General features: G+C 41.8%; 1 protein-coding gene across 1 annotated transcript in view; it reads left to right on the top strand.

Moving 5' to 3' along the window:
* The window catches only part of PLPPR5 (phospholipid phosphatase related 5), a 283,981-nt gene that overhangs the window by 16,190 nt on the left and 248,512 nt on the right, over window positions 1–19,279 (top strand). Inside the window, exons 4-5 of the mRNA XM_064455578.1 lie at window positions 16,971–17,091; window positions 18,279–18,424. The gene's annotated coding sequence lies outside the window, so the exon portion shown is untranslated. The remainder of the gene's footprint in view (window positions 1–16,970; window positions 17,092–18,278; window positions 18,425–19,279) is intronic.

The following is a 19,279-nucleotide window of genomic DNA, read 5'->3' as shown; positions in this document are numbered from 1 at the left end:
ACCGGCAGCACATCTAGTATTACTTGTTCAGCTGGAGTAAAGGAAGCACTTTCAAAAAAAAGAGAGAAGCACAGAAACTGGCCTTGCTCCAGAGGTGAACCTGCTAGGGCTTGTAGATGCCAGCTCTCTGTAGTGGGTGCGTGGATTCTATACAAGTTTCATCAGATCCTGGCAGGGTCTGCGCCGCCTGCGAAGAGGGCTGGGTTGTGTTCTGGCAGGTAAATATGGGATGACACAGTGGCTTAAGTGTGGAAACAACACAATGACACAGTCGTCAGACTGCACAAAACTCGGGGAGAGCAGAAGGACACTCCTTGAGCTGGGATTTGAATGTAAGAGAGAGTTCTCCCTCTTCTGAAGTCCTGACATAATAATGGTTCTTTCTGAGGATACCAGCAATTCCTTTTGCATGTTTTTGTACTGGATGAAACTAATGTTGCCGAGGCAGTGTCCATAGGTGCTGGCATGCCATGGCTCTGAGAGCCGTGAGTACTAGCACACACTTCATAGTTACCGATCGTGATCCTTCCACCTGCAGCACAGGGAAATGAATACTGAAAAGTCAGTGTGGTTAGGATTTAATTATATGGAACCTGATCCTCAGTTTATAAAGCCTGATCCTCTGTGTCTGTTCACCAGTTCAGGTCTAGTCTAAGTCCCCCAATCTGACGTGTAACCGTAACAGTTTCTTCAGGTTTCTGTCAACAATGCACAGAATCAGGCCTGCTATTCACGAGCAGCTCTGGGCACTGTTGACCAACACGAGGTTCCAAAGAGCTTTAGTCCTCTGACTTACAGCACACAGTTTGCCCCTGGGGGTGAGGTGGGGGGGAAGTAGCTTTCATTATTTGCAGAGATCAGATTTGTTAAAGAAGGTTCTGGCTGTGCAATGTAATTTCTTTATAGCATCTGCTGGGATATTGCATGCTCGAGCTGAAGGAGGGGCCAGCCAAACAGCTTAACATCTCATCTGCACTGAGGGAGCCAGCCAAAAGAACATTACTCTTGTAATGCTCAAAATTGACTGGAAAGCCAAAAGTAATTTTTAGTGGCACGCATAAGGTAGGTTTTGGCTCATTCATAGACCCCTGGGGGTAGTTTTCTAAAATAACATTTCTTGTGGGTATTTTTCTAAAGACACACATACAATCTTTATTCCCCTAGCATTGACTTTGTAAGGAAGATTGAGTGTCATTGTCTGTTATTTTGATGGATGTTGTAGAGTTATGCTAGGAATAATAAACAACCTGGATTTATCTCCTACCTGGGAGCTCTTGAAAAGCGCTGTGTAGATGGGAAATATAACTTCTTACTGCAGTTCCATTCTCACCTTAAAGAAGGTAATTTCTGTGTACTCTGTGAATGTCTTGGAAAGAATGTGTTTATTTTGAAACAAAACATTATTGAAATCCAACCGAAAATACCAGTTAGGGGAAGCACTGTGTCCATCTTTATGCTCAGTTTTGTGTGGATCACAGTGCAGGTCCCAAAACAGCAGCCATGCATTATTAGTTTAAGCATCCCTAAAATCTAATTCTTAAGTAATATGTTTGTAGATAGATACAGTTTAGTTTTTGTTTCACTATGTAAAAGAACATCTTGAACTATAAGGATTGATTAGAAAAATTTCTCATCTCATTATAAGGCATTTCGCTTATGGAATTTGCTGACTCTTTTTGGACTCCACTGAGCAATCCCAGGGCATTGTGATCTCTGCTATGCAGGGGCTGAGGAGGCAAAGAGCACCTAGAAATGAAGTATTTGTAGTTCAAAACATATAATTACAAGCTCTGTCTGGGCACATTCAAGGTCAAGCTTGTTGCCTTGAGACAGAGAATCTTTATGGGAAATGGCAGCTGAGGATTAAGTCTGTAGAGGAATATATTTGCCCTCTGCCCAAATACAAGACAAATTGCATTAATGTGCTTCAGTACATTGAATTACTCTGCCACACAATTAGGAGTATCTGCCAAGAAGTTTTTTGGAGAAGATAAATCTCTGATTTCTAGCAGCAGCATGTGGACGAATGACAGTCAAGACGTACATCATCCTGGCTGTTCTGCAGTCAGCTGGGAGCTCTGCGCTCACTGCATTAGGGAAAAAGTAAATAAGATTGCCCTGGCATTTCCTGTGTCTTTTAGCTTTCATTTTTGGCTAGTCAGCCATTACCCGAACAAACAGGGCCAAATTCATTCTTTGGGTATCTTTGAAGTCAGAGGAGTTATAGTTGTACTAAGTCCCAAGCTTCTTAGTATAAAGGCTGTGTTGAATCTTGCAGGAGAATCCCCTTTTGAGAGCTTTTCTCTAATGGAACGCGGTGTTTAGCGTGGCTTTTCATTATTCATCGTGAATCACCTTGCTGCCTGCTCAAAAGCTGCATTTGCAAAGAAGCGTTTTGGCCTTTTCTCAGTTTTCAGTGAAACATGAAAAAAATCTCATGACAACAGTCAAGAACCGTGCTTAGACCCATCCGTATGCTGTGGGTTAATGAGGAGATGGCCCAACTAGGGTAAAGGTCATTTCAGTGACAATGTTTTGTTCTATTACTGCATTTGAAGTCTCTCAATGCCCAAAAGACTTCACTGGGTTCCTTTTGCTATTGCAGTGCTGTCTCTTCACCTCATCCTACCTGCTGTGTGGAAAAAGTCACGCTAGGCCTGGTGTCTTTGCAGTCTTTGACCTGGGCTACAGCCAGGGGCACTAGCACAGAAAAATGCCTGTTCTCCTTTCCCCTCACTCTTAATGTAGGGACTGAATTTATTTACCTCTTAAGTTGATACAAAAAGTAGTAGAAGTTGTTTGCACAAATGTTTGCATGATCCCCCTAGGATGAGCATAACCCACGTTCAGATTTTTGGCACTGGCTGCTTCATATTCCTTGTTGTGGCTTTTTCCTGGGAGAGCGAAACTGGTATTTCTGCATCTGATAATACCACAGTAGGTTTTCCCCAATACTCTGACTTTAGCATCACATTGTCATGATTTCAACAGGCCTGACTCACATCACTTGCAACTTAGAGCAAGTTGCAAATACTTGGTGTTCCAGTCTATGTAGCAGAAAAATACCTTTAAGTAGTTGCTTTTGTGGGGCCATCACAATGAAGTTCTAACGGATGGACAAACCCAGGCTTGGAGAGAAACATTTGTGAGTTTTCCCACTTTATTCTCTTTCACGTAACAGCTGCTGTATTTTTCAGCTTGCTGTTTCCTCAGCTAGCCTTGCCAACATTAGCTGTTTCCAGACTAATGGAAACTTTCTTCTGAATGAAGCAAGTTGTACAGCCATCTATTTGAAGGTGGAAAACATTTGTAATCTTTACATACAAAGAAATAAGATCTTACCATAAATATAGAAGCAAAGCACTCTCTGTGCTCAGATCTCAAATACATCTTTGAAATAGCTGTGAGCTGGGACAACGTTTGGGAATGTGAAGGAAAATGAGTGCTCTAAAATTCTCATCATGAAATGCAAAAAGTGATTCTTTTATTTTGCTTCTTGAGCTCTCTATTCCCACAGGAGATGGCCTTTTGAAAAAGGAAATGTGGCAAACAGGAAAAGAAGGTATTTAAGGAAGAAGCACAACTGTAGCCTGAATTGTTGGCTTGGCCTTATCACATTCTAGATAGAGGAATGGAAGATGAATGGATTCACACCCAAATTCCACTGCAGTCATCAGCAGAACTTTTAGAACAGGACTCAGGGGCCACATGTCCACCTGATTGTGCAGCTGTCAAAGCGCAGGGATCTCTGAGCTTGTGTCCTGACGTACTTTTAGTTGGCTGATCCTGTTCTATAGATGGGAGTGGTCAGGTATTATGGGTGCAACCACAGTGACAGAGATGTCTGTAACCTACCTAAGAGAGGTCTTGTGTAAGTTTTGTGACAGGCCTTTTTTGTTGTCTAGTCAGCATTTTCAGGCCTCCCTAAGGAGCACGACTCTGTCTTCATTCTTTTTCTGCAGTCTGCAGCCAGAGAGGTGCGTGGTATTTTGCTCAGGATACAAAATGCTGATCTCTCGAGTTGATTCTCAGATTTATCTGGTGTATGGAACAAGTTTATAGTTAAGGCAGTTTTGCACATTCAGAAAGGCCTCAATTAGAAAATAGGCAGAACTGCAGAAAAGAAACTACGAGTAAATGGACATGTAAAAATATTCTCGCTTTCTGTAACAAGCTTTAGACAGACCAGATTTCATAGTTAAATATTAAGATATTGTGATCTCCCTGTCTTAAAATCAGGTTAGGAAATGGAAATGGATTGTCAACTGAATGAATCGATTGTTGCTCTGCTTACGTAGATACGTGTCATGGAGGGAGCCACGCTTTTCTGTAACTTTCATGTGGCAACTGCCAGAAAAGAACAAGTAAAGAAACCAGCGAAAAGTACTGGTTTATATAATTTTATTTGCATATTTATAGAGCGTATTTATTTCTGCCACTATGAAATTGCCAGAAATGGTTGCTTTGCAGGCATGACAAGCCATCCATCACTTGGTATCTGGTCCCCAGCAGACATTCTGAGAAGTTAAGGAACTCTGCTGTAGCTTCTATGGGGTTGTTTGCCATTCACTGGCAGGCCTGTCGAGTGCTTGCTGGGTCAATGATCTCCCCAAAGTCTGTCTTATATTTGTTAATTGCCTGAAAATTGCTATGGTAGGCTCATTTCAGGGATTTTATTACAGGCCAAAGGTAAGTACGGTGTTATAAAGTAAACCAGGAAAAAATTTACCTCTTCTCTCATGATTTAATTTGTCCAGAGGTCTATGTTGACTTTTTCATTCACTGCCTGTCTTGTCCGAAGTAGAAAATGATATATGAATTTGAGAATTAAACTATCAACATAGCACCACTGAGTTTTGGTTGATTTATACCACAATGAATCTATAATCAAATACTTTTGAACCTGTTTGCACTGCTCAACACTCTTTAAATGTTAGATTTATATTATTATTGCCATCTATTAACCGTGAGACCTTCCCATGCTGGGAATATCCCTTATCAGATCTGGGTAATCTTCCTGTTGAAATATGTCTCAGTCAACAGATGGAGTGGGAATCTCCCTATCTAATGGCTAATAGATAAGTGCTGCTTATCAGAGGTTTCCCTTTCATACTCACTACTTGCCATCTAGCCTTTGGGAAACTTGATTCTTGTAATCTCATTAGTAATCAGTGTGGACAAAGGTACTTCGAGGTGCGCAGGAATTAAATAGAACAAGAGAACTGTGTTGGCCCTAGCACAAGCCAAGGGAACCTTTCCAAAATGATAACAAGTGAAGGTTTGGTGCTATGGGTAGAAAACCATAGTTAGAAAAAAACCCTAAAACGACACCTTCGTAGCATTTGCCAGGAATCACATTGCCTACTGGCGTGTATGGAAATACACAGTAGTGGAGAATCTGACACTGTATTTCCGTAGCGGGTTGTGAATTCCCCCTGGAATTACAGAACTTGAAGCGTCTTTAAACAAATAGAAGCAGCTTTCTTGTGTCCTAAGTCACGAGCACTTTCCGTGAGTACCGGTTTACTCTGATTCAAATGCCTCTGTAAAGTTGCTCTGTTCTGTTACAGAAACTACCACCTGGAAAGAGCTGGATAGGTGTTGAGCTATGATTATTAGCACTGAGTCCTGCTATGTAGCACTGCTGGAAATTGTGTGCACTGATAGACCGTAGTCAAACAGGCTGTTATTGCTGTCACTCTGAGTCAGTCCAGACTTCCCCATAACACCCAGCCTTCCTACCCTCCCCTGAGCCCTTCCACCTTCAGACTTTCATAACATGACCTATTATGCCTTTTCTTTGCTGCTTCCAAGTACTTATATTAGTGAAATCGTACAGGCTCCTGTTGCTCTGTGCGCAGATAAACCTTGCTATCAGTTGCATAGCTGGTTGCGACTGATTTCTACAAGTCCCAGCCTGAAGGTGATACGGGCAGTGCCAGGCAATCACAGCGCTGCTGTTTGCTATCTGCCTTTTGCTCTATATAGCCACGTTCTGTGCACTTCTGACACAGTCACACCAGGAATTTTTTAAAAGACATCTTTCTGACGCAAACTGGAAGAGGAATGGCACTAGAGCACTGCTGAAAAACTGGGAAACCTTTAAGTTCTTTTTAGGTCCTGGATGTCTGAGAGGAATTTACCATGACACTTCAGCTAACAGGAGCATGCAAACACTGGGACAACTTTATACGTCCTTTCTTCAGGAAAAAAGCTATAGAAATCAATGGCCGTTTGTTGGACTGAGGCTGCCAGAATTTGGTTTCAGCCTTCTCTGTGCCTGAGGTTGGATTAATTTTCATTTTTAAAACGAGTGGTATTTTAAAAATCAAAGTCAGTGTAAATCTTCACTATGTATTAACTTCAGTCTGCTTTTTACCTCTCACAGGAGGTTAGCAGAGCAGTTCTTTGTTGAGATAGACACCCTGAGTTTAAACTAATTACGCACCAATACTGTTTAGAAGTTTGTGGGAGAGTGTCATTCCACTAATTCCACATACAAGTTTCATGATAAATGTAGCATAGGCTTTCGATTCCCTCTGCAGTCAGTGGAGATGGGCATCTCCAGAGGGCACTTTGGCCCTTCCTGAAATAGATGGGTTGCTTTCTGGAAGCAGCTGACTCCCTCTGCTGACTACAGAGCCTCTTTCTGCTGTGATAGTTTTCCTGTTGACGAAATAATGTTCTTAATTCTTTGTATAATAAAAACCAGTGCAGGCTAGGACAAGTCTAATGTGTGGGAAATGAAAGTCCACAGACTTTGAAAATATATTAAATCAATGTTTTAACACAAACAGGAACATTTCTGTTGCATTTTCATGTTAATGTACATTCTTTATCCCCCCTAATATGAGCACTCAAGAGTGTTACCTCTATGGGACTGATGACTACTGTCAAATCTAGGAAAACTGAAATGCCATCCTGGAAGGGCACCAAGCTGGATCTGTGTCTATTAGCCCTTTGCCAACGCTGCACAGCCCAGTGCTGATGCTTCTGACAACACAGGAGGCAGATAAGGAATAATCTGCCCTTCCCTCTTCCCTCATGGGCCTTACCTGACCTGTAGTGATTAAAGATCGGCTTGAATTCAGACACATTAAATAATTTTTCTACCAAGCTGATACCCTAACTGTACTTCAAAATTCTGGAAATAACTACTTAATCCCTTTCTTAATATTGAATCACAGGTTTCAACAGCCTCCTGTGGCTCCAGGTGCCACAGTTTGATCACATAGTGAGTGTAAGAGTATTATTTTGATTTTCTACCTTTTACTTTTATGTTTTTGAAGAGAGTTGCACACAGATTAGGAGATTTCATCTTCCTTACTTTGTCTGCTCCTTTCTGCATTGTTTCTAAAATAAGTGATTTTAATGCTCTCTGTTTCTCAGGGAGTAAAGTCTTTTTTTTTTCACCCTTCCCCAAGTCTGTTCTAATTCTCCAAAATCCTTTCTATAGATGCACAGACCAGAGTGCCTACAATATTCTAGACAAATTTGTGCTAATAGTTTCTATAAACACATTCTAATGGCCTTTATATGTCTTCCTTGCATTTTTGGCTACAGCTGCGTACACAGTTACATATTCCCTTACCTAAGAGAATGCTGGTGTCCATTTCTTGACCAAATATTGCCGTGTAAACATACCTACAGCTAATTCAGAGTTCAGCAAAGCATCCTAGTAATTCACACCACATTTATCAGCTTTGATTTTCCTTTCTCATCTTTGCGTCTATTCAGCTAGTGAGCTTGGATCCCTTTGTGCACTAATTTCAATTTTTATTGTGATGTTTGTGGTGCATTGATTGATAGTGGAATGGAGGTTCTACGTTCCTAGGTAGAAATAATAACCCATGGTAATCTGGTGGGAAAACTTCCATTTCTAACTAAGCATATTAAGGAAAAAAACATCCATATATTATGTTCTGTGGACTATTTAAATGAAATAATGAACACTAACAGCTACAGTTAAATGAGTGAGAAAGAAAAAAGCATAGGCAAAATTTGGTAATTTCTAAACCAGTTCCTTTTTTCTCTAAAACAGACAAATGTCTCTACCAAAACAAATGCAAAACTATGGATGTCCAGGGTTGTAATTTACTACAAAGCAGGCAAAAGTGACCAAAAGTGGTTAATTTTCTTCTCTGAGAGTTCAGTCTGAAATTACTATTCTGAGCATCGCTATTAAAGCAGGATGTGAGAGAAAGGTAAACAGCCAGGGGAGACTTCTCTTTCATGCAAAAGGAGAGCCCCTTGCATTTAAAAGAAGCTCCATCTGTGCAGGCAGATTCTATAGGCAAGGTGGGGGCTAGGGAGGGGAGGGGCAAAACGAACGGGGAAAATTGGAAGGAGAGAGGTTGAAATAAAAGGGCAATCTGAGGATATAATTTAGAGAGGCAAGAGGCAGAAGATTGAAACTATCTGTTTTCAGCAACTTAAAGAGAAGATTAAGGTGCCAGAGCGTTTGAAAGGTGAAATAACCAATTCTGAGAGTGAGAGAAGCTGAGCAGGAGTTATAATTTATGGAGGTTAGGGTCTGAGAAGTTAGGTCAAACATGAGCTTCATGAGAATGCGACTTCTGGTAATGGAATCGTCACATAAGACAGCAGAAAACTTGGTGTGGGGGATATTTCAGGCAACCCATTGCTGGATATAACTCTGATGTCCGAAGGAGGTGCACAGAGCAAGGCAGAAGTTGTCTTTGTTCATACTTGTTTCTCAATGATGGCTCTCCTCACAAGGCTTTTTGCTGCCTTTCCTGATCCTACAGAATGTTTAAACTAGACCTGGCTAATTCGACTCACACTTCAAAATAAAGAGTTCTGGTTCTGACTGTGAAAAGTTGTGGTTCGAATTAAAGCCAGACCACACAATCTGTGTCACACAATCTGTGTGTCGATGTAAGCCGTGATTATTGCTACGCATGGCTGCTTTGCTGATGGCCAAACCAGCACAGTGACCACAGCGTTCATCTGCATTCCAAATCGCTCTGTAACACTGTTCAATGTCACAGAAGTGGGTTTAGAACAGTTGCATTACATTTAATACATTTCAGTAGTAAGTATTCAGTGTTCCCCTTTCTTCTTCACGTGTCTTTCTACCCTCTCTCTCCCCGTTTGCCCCTTGTCTCCCAAGCACTGCCACAGTCACAGTCACACAGCTATTTTAAGATTTGCATACTTCTAACTTTGAAATAGATACTCATCTATCGTGAACTGGCACAAATGCATTGAAGGTATGCTGGCTTAGTACAAATAGCTCTCTGTCCTGTCCTCCCACCTCTGGAAGCGCAAGAACTCATAATCCAGATCCACACCATAACTGTAGATATGCAAACCAGGAATATTTTAAAGAAGTAAGAAAAGCAGAATGAAGAGCTATGGAAAAGACAGATACTATGGAAAGACAGATTTTGATAGTCACATTTTTTAAGAGCAGTATGCAGCCTAAATAGATTTTAAGAAATTGGGTTCTTACCTTTTTTGCCTTTGATGTTCAGAAACCAAAGCGCCAGACTGCATTTTGATGTCACATTTATCGCTACCTCTTTGCAAATGGCGACAAGGTAGAGGACTGAAAGAAGTACAGTCTGAGATGATAAATCCTTTTGATGCTGTGTTACTGTGCTTTATTCATGCACATATCCATCCAGGTGAAGTCTGACCTTCTTTGTGGGGTTAAGAAAAGCAGATGGAAAAAGATGTTTTAGAAATGTCTGTGGCGAGGCTAAGAAATACTTGCTAAAGACTTTTCCTCTGATAAATCAGCTATCATCTAAGGGACCTACTTGTGTTGTTTGCCAGTTATAATCTAGTAAATATTTAACTTGCTAAATAAGAGACTTAGGGCTGCGTGATTTGTAAGTGGGTGTAGCCCTTACTTTGGCATTTATTGTGGCCCTTTGTTCTGGACAAAGCCTAACTAAATTAGCAGGTGAGGTAAAGATTATGGTGATTTACTGTAATTTCTGGGTAGATAAAAATGCTAGGCAGGTGCTAAAGGTTGCTTTTAACAAAAATTATAAACTTTCATATAATAAATTATTTTAAATGAAGTAAGTGTGTTGACAGTCTTCAGGAAAAATCACAGCAAATGCATTCTAAAATTGAACTTCTGTGATCAGGAATGCTAACTTTTCTTAGAGATACCACGAGAGTGCTTTATTGGATGTGGAATCGATACATGTTTTGTTTCATGCAAAATTGCTTTGAAAGCAATAATTTCATGGCACCTGTTCGATTCTCCTGTGCCAAGTTTCATGAGACCTTGATTTATCAATCTAGTGGTGTGTGAAGAATGGAAGGAAACGTGGCTCTGTGTTTGACAGGATGCCGTACTTGCTCCCTGGGCCGTATCTCGGACTGCGCAGGGTTCAGCAGGCGTGATGCAGAGAATGTCTGCATCAAATCTGCAGAGAATTTGGCTACAAGAATGTGCGGTCTCAAATGTTCAAGCTGTGTATTAGACAAACTGAAAAACCTGGAAAAGCCACTTCTCTAAGCGGGTACATCAGGAACAAAGAGTTGAGGAGGCAGGAAGGTTGGGGACAGGTCAGAAATGTGAGGGGCCATTGCCACCCTCAGTGGAAGTTTCAGGAGCTGGGGAATCTGGCACGTAAACCTCTGAACTATCATAGAAAGAACCGGACTTTTTAGTCCTTCGCATTTTGGCGATGTGAGATCTCTTTGAGACGTGGAAATATTCAAAGGCCAGCTGGGATATTGTTCTGTGTTTTGTAATATAAGTAAAGGTAGGTTGGCACAGGCACTGGCTAGCACAGGAGCACCGGCTGCGTGGCAGTCCGGGTCCCCATTGACGATACTTGTGCTGGCTGATACAAGCTTTGTTCTGCGGGCAGTGTACCCCGTTTCCCCGAGGTGGCTCCTGCTGCAGAAGGTTACCAGCTAGAAATAAGGTCTGCTCTTTGCTGATGGGGAGATCTGCTGACTTATGAGATTCACTAGTCCCAGCGTTTTGGCCTCCTACCAGCAGAGCTGATGGCTGGTGGACTGTGTCATGGTGCCACCTGCTAGCCTTTGTTTTTGACTTGTGGTGCCATCTTTTGGGTAGGTAAACATAAATGAACTGAAAAATGTAATTTTGTAAGTGTCCTTCCTACACTTGGCCAGGTAAAACTCCTAAAAATCCTTTGCTTCTTGTGTATATGTTGCCCGAGTTATCTGTCATCAGGAAAAGATAAGTAAAATATGTTAAGTACTAGAGAGGAAATAATTGTAAAGGAGATTAAAAGTAAAAAACTTTAACTACAATGACTTGAGTATCAACTCCTTTATGCAAGATCTGCATCTTTAGATTGCATAGGAACACAAATGTTACGATTTAAAAAATATTTAATTTAAAAAGAATTCTTTACATCGAAATCTGTCCAGAATGTCTGTAGCATACCTGGCTGCAGGGTGGATCAGGCCTTGATAAAATAGTTTCTGGGATTTGCATGTTAATATCTCGCTGACAAGGTCTGGTGCGATAAAGTCGCTCTTACGGGATCTCTGGCGCTGCGGGGACTTGCACAGGTTCCCCGTGGCGGGGGGCGTGGGCCGGGGCACGCTGCCGTGCAGGGGAGGGTGAGGGCCGGGGGCTCTGCTGAGCGCGGCTCTGCTGAGCGCAGCGCGTGGGGCAGCGCGGCCGCGACACCTTGTCCTCGTCCTCGGGTAACCGTGGAATGGCTTGCGGGAAGTCGGCAAGCAAAGGTGGCGAGCATTGCTTCAGTATCAGATAAGAAAGAAAACCAGAGGCAATCCCAAATCCCCTCTGCTGCTCATTTTCTTGACACCTCAGAAAGGCAACTACCAGCAGGAAGAGAGCACAGTTCTGCTCTTCTCTTCTCCACTGCTGAATCTCAGGCTTGATTATTAACTGTTTAATGCCTCGGGACACAATTATTTTTAGAGCAATGTAGGACTCTTAATTCTTTAAAAAGTTTGAGCTTCTTACTTGGACAGTAGCAACACAGCTTATTTTTGAATATTTCTTTTGTGTTGTTTTTTATGGTCTCTAAAAACATACATGGGATTATTTTGTGCTATGGGCCCATCGCCCTTTAAAAAGGGGGTCAAAAGTGTAATTATGGTATTATAATAATATAATTTATTATTATGCATCCCCTATATATATATATTTAATAAAGGCTTACTGTGTGCTATATTCAAGCATTATTCACAATGGTTTAATTGTGGTCTACTGTGAATGTTTCGCTCAAATTTGGGTAAACCTGTACCTGAATAGTATCACTAAAATGGGATGGGAATGTAAGGAATGTGCACAAATATTTAGAAAAGACTGGACAAAGCAGAGAGGTACCGGCCAGAGTGTGACTGGTAAGAAAGTCTCCCTTCCTTCCTACCAGAAAAATTCTCTTTATTCATGCAATGCAATGCAATTCATGCAATTCATCCGGGTCTATGTGATGCAAAAGACAGGCAGTTTGAGCTCTGAAGGCTTTAGTTTGGACATTCAAAAATACATGTAGATGTACATTAAGGACCACTGGCCATGTTGGCTTTACTTTATAGAGACTTTTGTCTTCATATAGTAGCGTCTGTAGCTTGAAATTATCCTAGTATTCTTTGTTGTACTACAGAAACTTTGCTTGCCTGAAGAGATCATTTTGTTCCCAGAACTGCCACATGTATTACAGCTGTGATGACACTTCCTTGATTATTTTCTTTTGAATCTTGCTGCTATTGAATTTTAACCCAAACAGCTTTAAAGCAAAAGGGCGGCTTTTCCTCCTCTGTTAAGATATCATCTTTTTCACTGTTGGTCACTTTAACCAGAAGAAGCAGTAGCATGGTGTGTTGGCAACTGGAGCTCAGGGCAGCTGATGGATTTATGCTTTATTATTTTTTGTTCAACTGGTCATATATGAGAGGCAGTAGCAAAGTGTGTGCAGTCCCAACTTTTCTACCTAGTTCTCATCATGTGCCACCTAAGTCAGTCAGGAGCTGTACGGACTTAGACTTCCTTAAAATTGAGGTGTTTTATGGAGATGTTTAAGTGCGTATTTACACCTTGACTTGAAGTCTCTACAGATTTGCACATATCACCCATGATCATTAAGGACTGATCCATTGCAATGGATAAAAATTGTGTTTCATTTGGCATTGCATCACCTTTCAGATTAGTATTCTTGAAATCAATTGAAATTATATGTTTAATAAAATATTGTTCAATTTTGCATTGTATGAAAGTGACCCACCCTCCCTGTGTCATTTCCTACGCATCAGGAGGAAATTTATATGAGGTATTTAAAAGACGTGTAGACGTGGCACTTCAGGGCATGGTTTAGGGGACATGGTATTTTTGGGTTAGGGGTTGGACTTGGTGATCCTAGAGGTCTTTTCCAACCTCAGTGATTCTGTGATACACAAAGAACTGACAAACTTTCACCTGAAACACTAAAGTGCCACTCTGAATTTCTTTCCTGGCATTAGAAAGCTGGGCTAACTTAGTTGCCCGCTTTTTAAACGTGTTGTAAACACTTCCAGACAAATACATACAATTGTTAATGTCTTCTAGCCCCTCACAGAGTGCTGAAAATAGATTGCTTTGAAGTTTTGTTACTATAGTTAATTTTCTGTCTGAATAAAAATAATTTTCTTTCTATTTAGGCATGTCAGAATGCCTTTGGATCATTTTGAGTGACAAAGCCTGGGTACAGGAAAGCTGAGAGTGTCAAAGGTCTTAAGCCTGTAAAAAAATCCTGATCTTTCTTCTGTCGTTTGAAAGTCACTGGAGCAAGATCCAAGGCACTGGAGGAGATGCTCCTTTTGGTGCTGTGGCTCGTGCCGCATAGCTGCTCTCATTCGCTTAAAATACAAAAGCAAATTTTACTCTTAAAGGGAGTAAAATGACTTTAAATCGCCTCATTCCATTATCTCTAATTTAAAAAAATTGCCTGCCCATTTGTTTGTCTTTCACATAGCATCACCTCACTTTGGAAGACACATCCTGATGCCACTTTTCTGGGGTGCCTTTCCGGGCATAGCACAGAATGTATTTTATTCCTCTGTATATTCTGCGTTAGGGTCTCATACAGAAGAACTCACAGGGTGTCTAGATTAGTGGTTTAGTTCAGATCAGGCATGTGCTTTCGAAGCTGATCTGTTTGTCCCTGCTACACGTGCCTTGATGCACATTGTGGAGCAGTCTTGGGGTACTTTATTGGATCCCATTCGGATGAAACTGAAGAGGCGACGTGTTCCAAGAGCACATTCAACGCTTGCCAACTGCATTCAGCCCCTAATGGGACCTGATTAGATCTTGTCTGAGGTAAACCCCCTTGAAATATGCATAGTGAGGATGTCAGGTCATCAGCACCAACTGTTCCATGGCACAGCTCTGTTTCTAGCGAACCCCAGGCCTTGCTGATGTGTACGTGGCCTCTGTCTTGTTAGTAGGATTCCTTTTAGCAGAGGTGGTATCTGCCTCTTTGGCCTTGGAAGTCCTTGTGGAAATGTGGCTTAACAATCACGTTTCTGTGAGACCACCCATCCAATTGCACTTCCTTTATTTTGGGAGGGAAGGAGGAAGGCAATCGGTTCTTTGCCAGAGCCCAGTCTGAGGTTTTAATCAATATACGGCAGATTGCTCAGTGCTGGGGTTCTGCTTTGGCTAAACTAGAGAAGCTGGAATCAACTGCGTTTGGGTTCAAACAGCCCCAGAACCAGAGTCTTCCTCAGGTACTCTCTGGAGCTTAACTTCAGGCTTGCCCCTTCTACAAAAGCAGGGGAGTGGAGAGAGACACAAAGGGAGGTTTGCCAGCCAGCAACAAGGAAGTGACAAAATGGAGCGTTCTCTCCTTACGCCATATAGATAACCATTTCTGGAGTCTTCTGGGACACATTTTCATTTTCTTTCTTGCCTTCCCAAAAAACTCCTCCCAGAAAGAAGTGGTAGAGGCTGACCTTCAGATGTCGTGTTTCTTCATGTGGTATCTTTTTTGCGAAAGCTTGACTCCAGTGAGACTAAAACAAAAATAAATTTCAGTAATGATGAACTAATGCAGTCCTAATGGAATGCTCCTAGACTGACTGGGATTTAATGGCAGGGCAGTGTAGCAAATTTCTGGATTTTAATGAGATAAGCAAAATAACTGCCCTTTACATGATCCTATTAATAGGCTGAACTTGATTAAATTAGAACAGAAGCAGTGTGCAGACAGAGGCAGGTATGCTGTGGAAACACTGAGTTTAACATCAGCGACATAGCAAAGATCTTTAGGTATAAACCACAGCCATAGGAACCTAAAAAAATTTAATTTGGAGAGCCGCACACATTAGCAGATTGGGTTGTTGATGCTTCTTCAAGACTTTTTTTTTCTTCCCCCACTTTCTTTTTCCTGCTCTGTAAAAGCTCCGAGTTCTCTGTAGGTTGCAATGAACTCTGGAACAGCAAGTGCATAAATGTCAAATCTGAATAGTTTGAGATGAAATATCGTCAGTGAGATGGGAATATTTGGTGCTGATAGAACACTTCAGAGCAGTTTTGAGGTGGTCCTGGTTTTCTGATATCTACCATGATTTGGCACTTGTAATTCTATATTAGGGCTGAAGCTGGCATTCACTGGTGTATCTGGGGTTGATGTGTCCCTAGCACGTAGGAAAAGGACGTGGTCTTCCTTAAGGGTTTGGGCAGTTATTCTGTGGAATTTAGGTAAAAACGTTCTCCAGTTAGAATTTCAGTCCAAGCAAATGGCTTGAGCTGAACTCACAAAATACTTGATGTGCTTTTCAGATATGAAACATGCTGGTCGTTTTTGTTCCTCACTGGGACTCAGAGGCAGGAAATAAGCTTCAAAGAGATGTTAGTGTAGCAGCGTGTTATTAACTCCTCTTTGCAGTTGGATGAAGCCTTGAAGAATTTGGGATAAAACTGAGGTGTCTTAATGAAACAGCATTTTTAAAAATTGTGTTATGTACCAAGCTAATAGCTGCTTCAAAATTTTGCTTCATTAACTGGGAAGCATTAAAAGCTCAAAACCACTCTGAAGGATGTGTTAATCAAGAATATTAATGAAATGTGCTGACCTCCAGATATATGTTCCCATGCACAAAAATACGGGCTCTGTAATTGAGACCCATTAAGTATTGTGGCTATATTGGCTGAGTTAGCAGCCTCAGGTGCTGGCTGGCATTCAATATTGCCAATTTTTTGCTCTGTTAGCTATATAAATGGGGGGAAAAAAGAGAGCCTTAACAGCAATCCAGTCTTTACTAATGGGAAGGTGCTTAAGATGCAAATGAAAAGCTCTCCTATCCCCTCTTTCAGTATATACAGTGAGAGTGTTCAGTCTGTCCTCGCTTTCCTCCTGTTAAAAGAAATTTATTATTTGAGACGGAGCTGTGCAGATTTCTGTGCTGCTCAGTGGTTGTGCTACAATACAAAGATCATAGATCTCATTCCCATGTAAGGACACCTCTTTCTTTTTGTAGTAGAAACTCATTAATTTTAATACACACCAGTGAAGCAGCTGAGTGGGCTTTGAGGTCTCCTTCACAGCAGCATGTTGTGTTGCTTCTGCACCACTGACTTCATTATTCTTTTATTAAGAAAGCAGGGAGGAATACAGTGTGTACAGGCCTACTGCTATCTTGCTCAGATATCACAGGGCATCAGCACTCTCCAGAAACATAGAGAGCCTGCTTGAAAAACAAAATGAAGGATTCTTTGTTTTGTTTAAATCATAAGTGAGGAACATGGGGCACATATTTCTACATGATCTGCTCCTTCTCTGTTTCCTTACTCTAAAGTTAGGCAGATCAAGGCTAGGAAAATTGTCAGTGTAAGAAATAAATGCCAGTGATGTTATATAGGGCCAATAAAGGACTTGTCTGCATTTCCTCTGCAAACAACTGTATGTAAGGTATTTTCTCAAGCCTCCAATATTTAACTGTGCTGGCGTGACTGCTTTTACAGAGGTATGCATTTGCTTTCTGTGTTGCTTCTTTAGGATTGCGACTTCTTTCAAGCCTTGGGAGCCCGGTAGCATTTCTGCCAGTTCCTAAACAGGTCTGAAAGTCTCAGCCCAGGTCTGCCAGGATGCATGAGGGAGGCATTCATCTAGTACTCAGGTCAGTGAAGGTTTTTGGGGGAGGCACACAGTGGTGCTCAAGACCTGCACGTATTGATTCAGGTCTAATTCAGGTTTGAATTCAGAATGGAGGTTTGATCCAGCTGTCACATCCTCCAGCCTCTTTGTCCCACGTCTGTTCTGTCAATACAAAAATAAATAGCAAATAGAGAATCTGTACATTTCAGCATACTGTCATTTGAAATTATTACTCAGCCAGAATACTTGGTCATCTCTGCACATCCAATATTAGCCCTGTTTTTACTTTGTTCATTAAAGAAGTCTGTATTTAATTTCAGTTTTGATTCAGCAGAATTTCTCAGGACTCAGCTGCAGGGATTAAATCCAAGCAGCTGTTCTTAAGGTTTCTAAGACCAAGTCTCCCTTCTTTTCTCTTTTTGGGTTTGTCTCTCCTTACTGTCCCTGTGTAAATATGCCCTTTTTGTCTCATTTGCCCCAAGACTTCTTAATGCTAATGTATAGGCCCGAAAGTCTCCTTTGTATGCAGTAATTCCCATACTCTGAAAAATGTGCATCCCAAGCTCCCGCAGAGCCTTACCCAACCCACCTCTCCTGGGCAATCGTTCAGGAAAAAGAATGAAGGAAAGCGAATTGGAATGTCTCCCAGTAACGCCATGCTGTTGTCTCCCTGTGGTGCTCGCTTAGTGTCCTGCCAAGAACTGCCCACATTAACTGCTGTGCTGTGTGATAGAGGGTATCTGCTGCGTTTGCTTATCTGCAGTCCACGTACAACAGAAATGTTCTATAAAGTGTCTTTCTGCTCTGCAGTGGGAACTGGGGTGTGGCTGGACAGCAGAGAAGCAGGCAACCTTGCTTTCTTCTCCTTGTTACCTACATAACAGGTTGGGTGAATCCTTTGGCAGGAAGACAAAGCAGCTGAGCATGTTTTGCTAAGCAGACTTGTCTGGCATGCACAGAGACTAGGGGGTTCCTGTGAAGAACAGAGAGTAGACAAAATCCCAAGCGCTGGGAATACTAAAAGGAAAAAGACCTTTCTGATGACCCAGAGTGGTGTGCTGCGATCTAAAGATGAAGCAAAGTTTATTGCATGTACTGCTCTCCCCCATGTCTACATTAGTGTCACTGCATTCATGGTTCCCTCAGAGTTCTATCAGCTGTCAGAAATCCAACTTTTAACCAGATCAATGGTTCCGAATCTTTACACAGTACTCTGGCTGCCAATCGAACAGGAAGGAGGCAAAGGCTGTGATCTCTTGGAAGCAGTGTGGCCTTCGATGAGTGTGGGCTGGCTGGAAAGATTCTCTCGCCTTTCATCATTGCCCCGTCAGGCAGAAGATAATATTTGCCTCAGAGTAAGTAAACAACCTGTTTGTGTTTAAGTTAATCGCTGGAGGAGCTGGTAACACCCTGAGTTTTACTGTAGGAGGAAGGTTGTTTTCCATGACCAGCCGTCTGCATTCCCTGGTTAGGAGGACGTAGTCAGGGCCCTGGTGGCTGGCATGCTGAAGGTAACTGGCTGCTATCAAGAAAGCTCTGGTGGATGATTGAGGAGGATTGGAATCGGAATAGTAGGTCTGAGTATGAAAAGACACATAGATCAACATCCTCCCTCTATCCTGAGTGCTCAGTTAGGCAAAGGGAGCTGGATGCCTGGCCAAGAGGCTGGGTAAATATTCTGGGAGCGTGGTGGCTGGAGAAGAGGCTTCTTGCTGCTTGGACTAAGGCAAATCATTACTGTGAAAAATCCTCACCAAAAGCATTGAAACTTCCTACCCAGAGAAAAACTCAGGCCTGGAGATAACTGAGATTTACAAAATGTCAGGTTTTATGAGAAGGGCCAGATGATGGCAGCATAGAATGCAAGAGAAGACTGAGAAAATTCCTGGGTTAAGTAGCAAGAGACCTGCCCTTGAAAACCGAGCCAGGGTTCACCTTTCCATCTCATCCTCCACTTCAGCGGTGGCTTTTGAAATATAGGTTTATGGTTCTGGGAAGAAGGGGAGAAAACAATGAATTTGTTCTGTGTACATGTGTTGATCTTTCATAAGCTACGCAATAAATCAGCTCAGAATTTTTTCTGTGTGGCAACAGAGATAAACAATTCTGCTTCATCCTTTCAGGCCCAGAAAGCTTGTATTTTTTCCTCAGCTGTATAAATTCTTCTAGCAAGTCCTACCCTCTACAAATAATACCTTCCTAATTCTTTT

Source organism: Phalacrocorax carbo, chromosome 6 (assembly GCF_963921805.1).
Source record: "Phalacrocorax carbo chromosome 6, bPhaCar2.1, whole genome shotgun sequence".
Taxonomy (NCBI): domain Eukaryota; kingdom Metazoa; phylum Chordata; class Aves; order Suliformes; family Phalacrocoracidae; genus Phalacrocorax; species Phalacrocorax carbo.
This window is presented reverse-complemented; position numbering and strand designations above follow the sequence as displayed.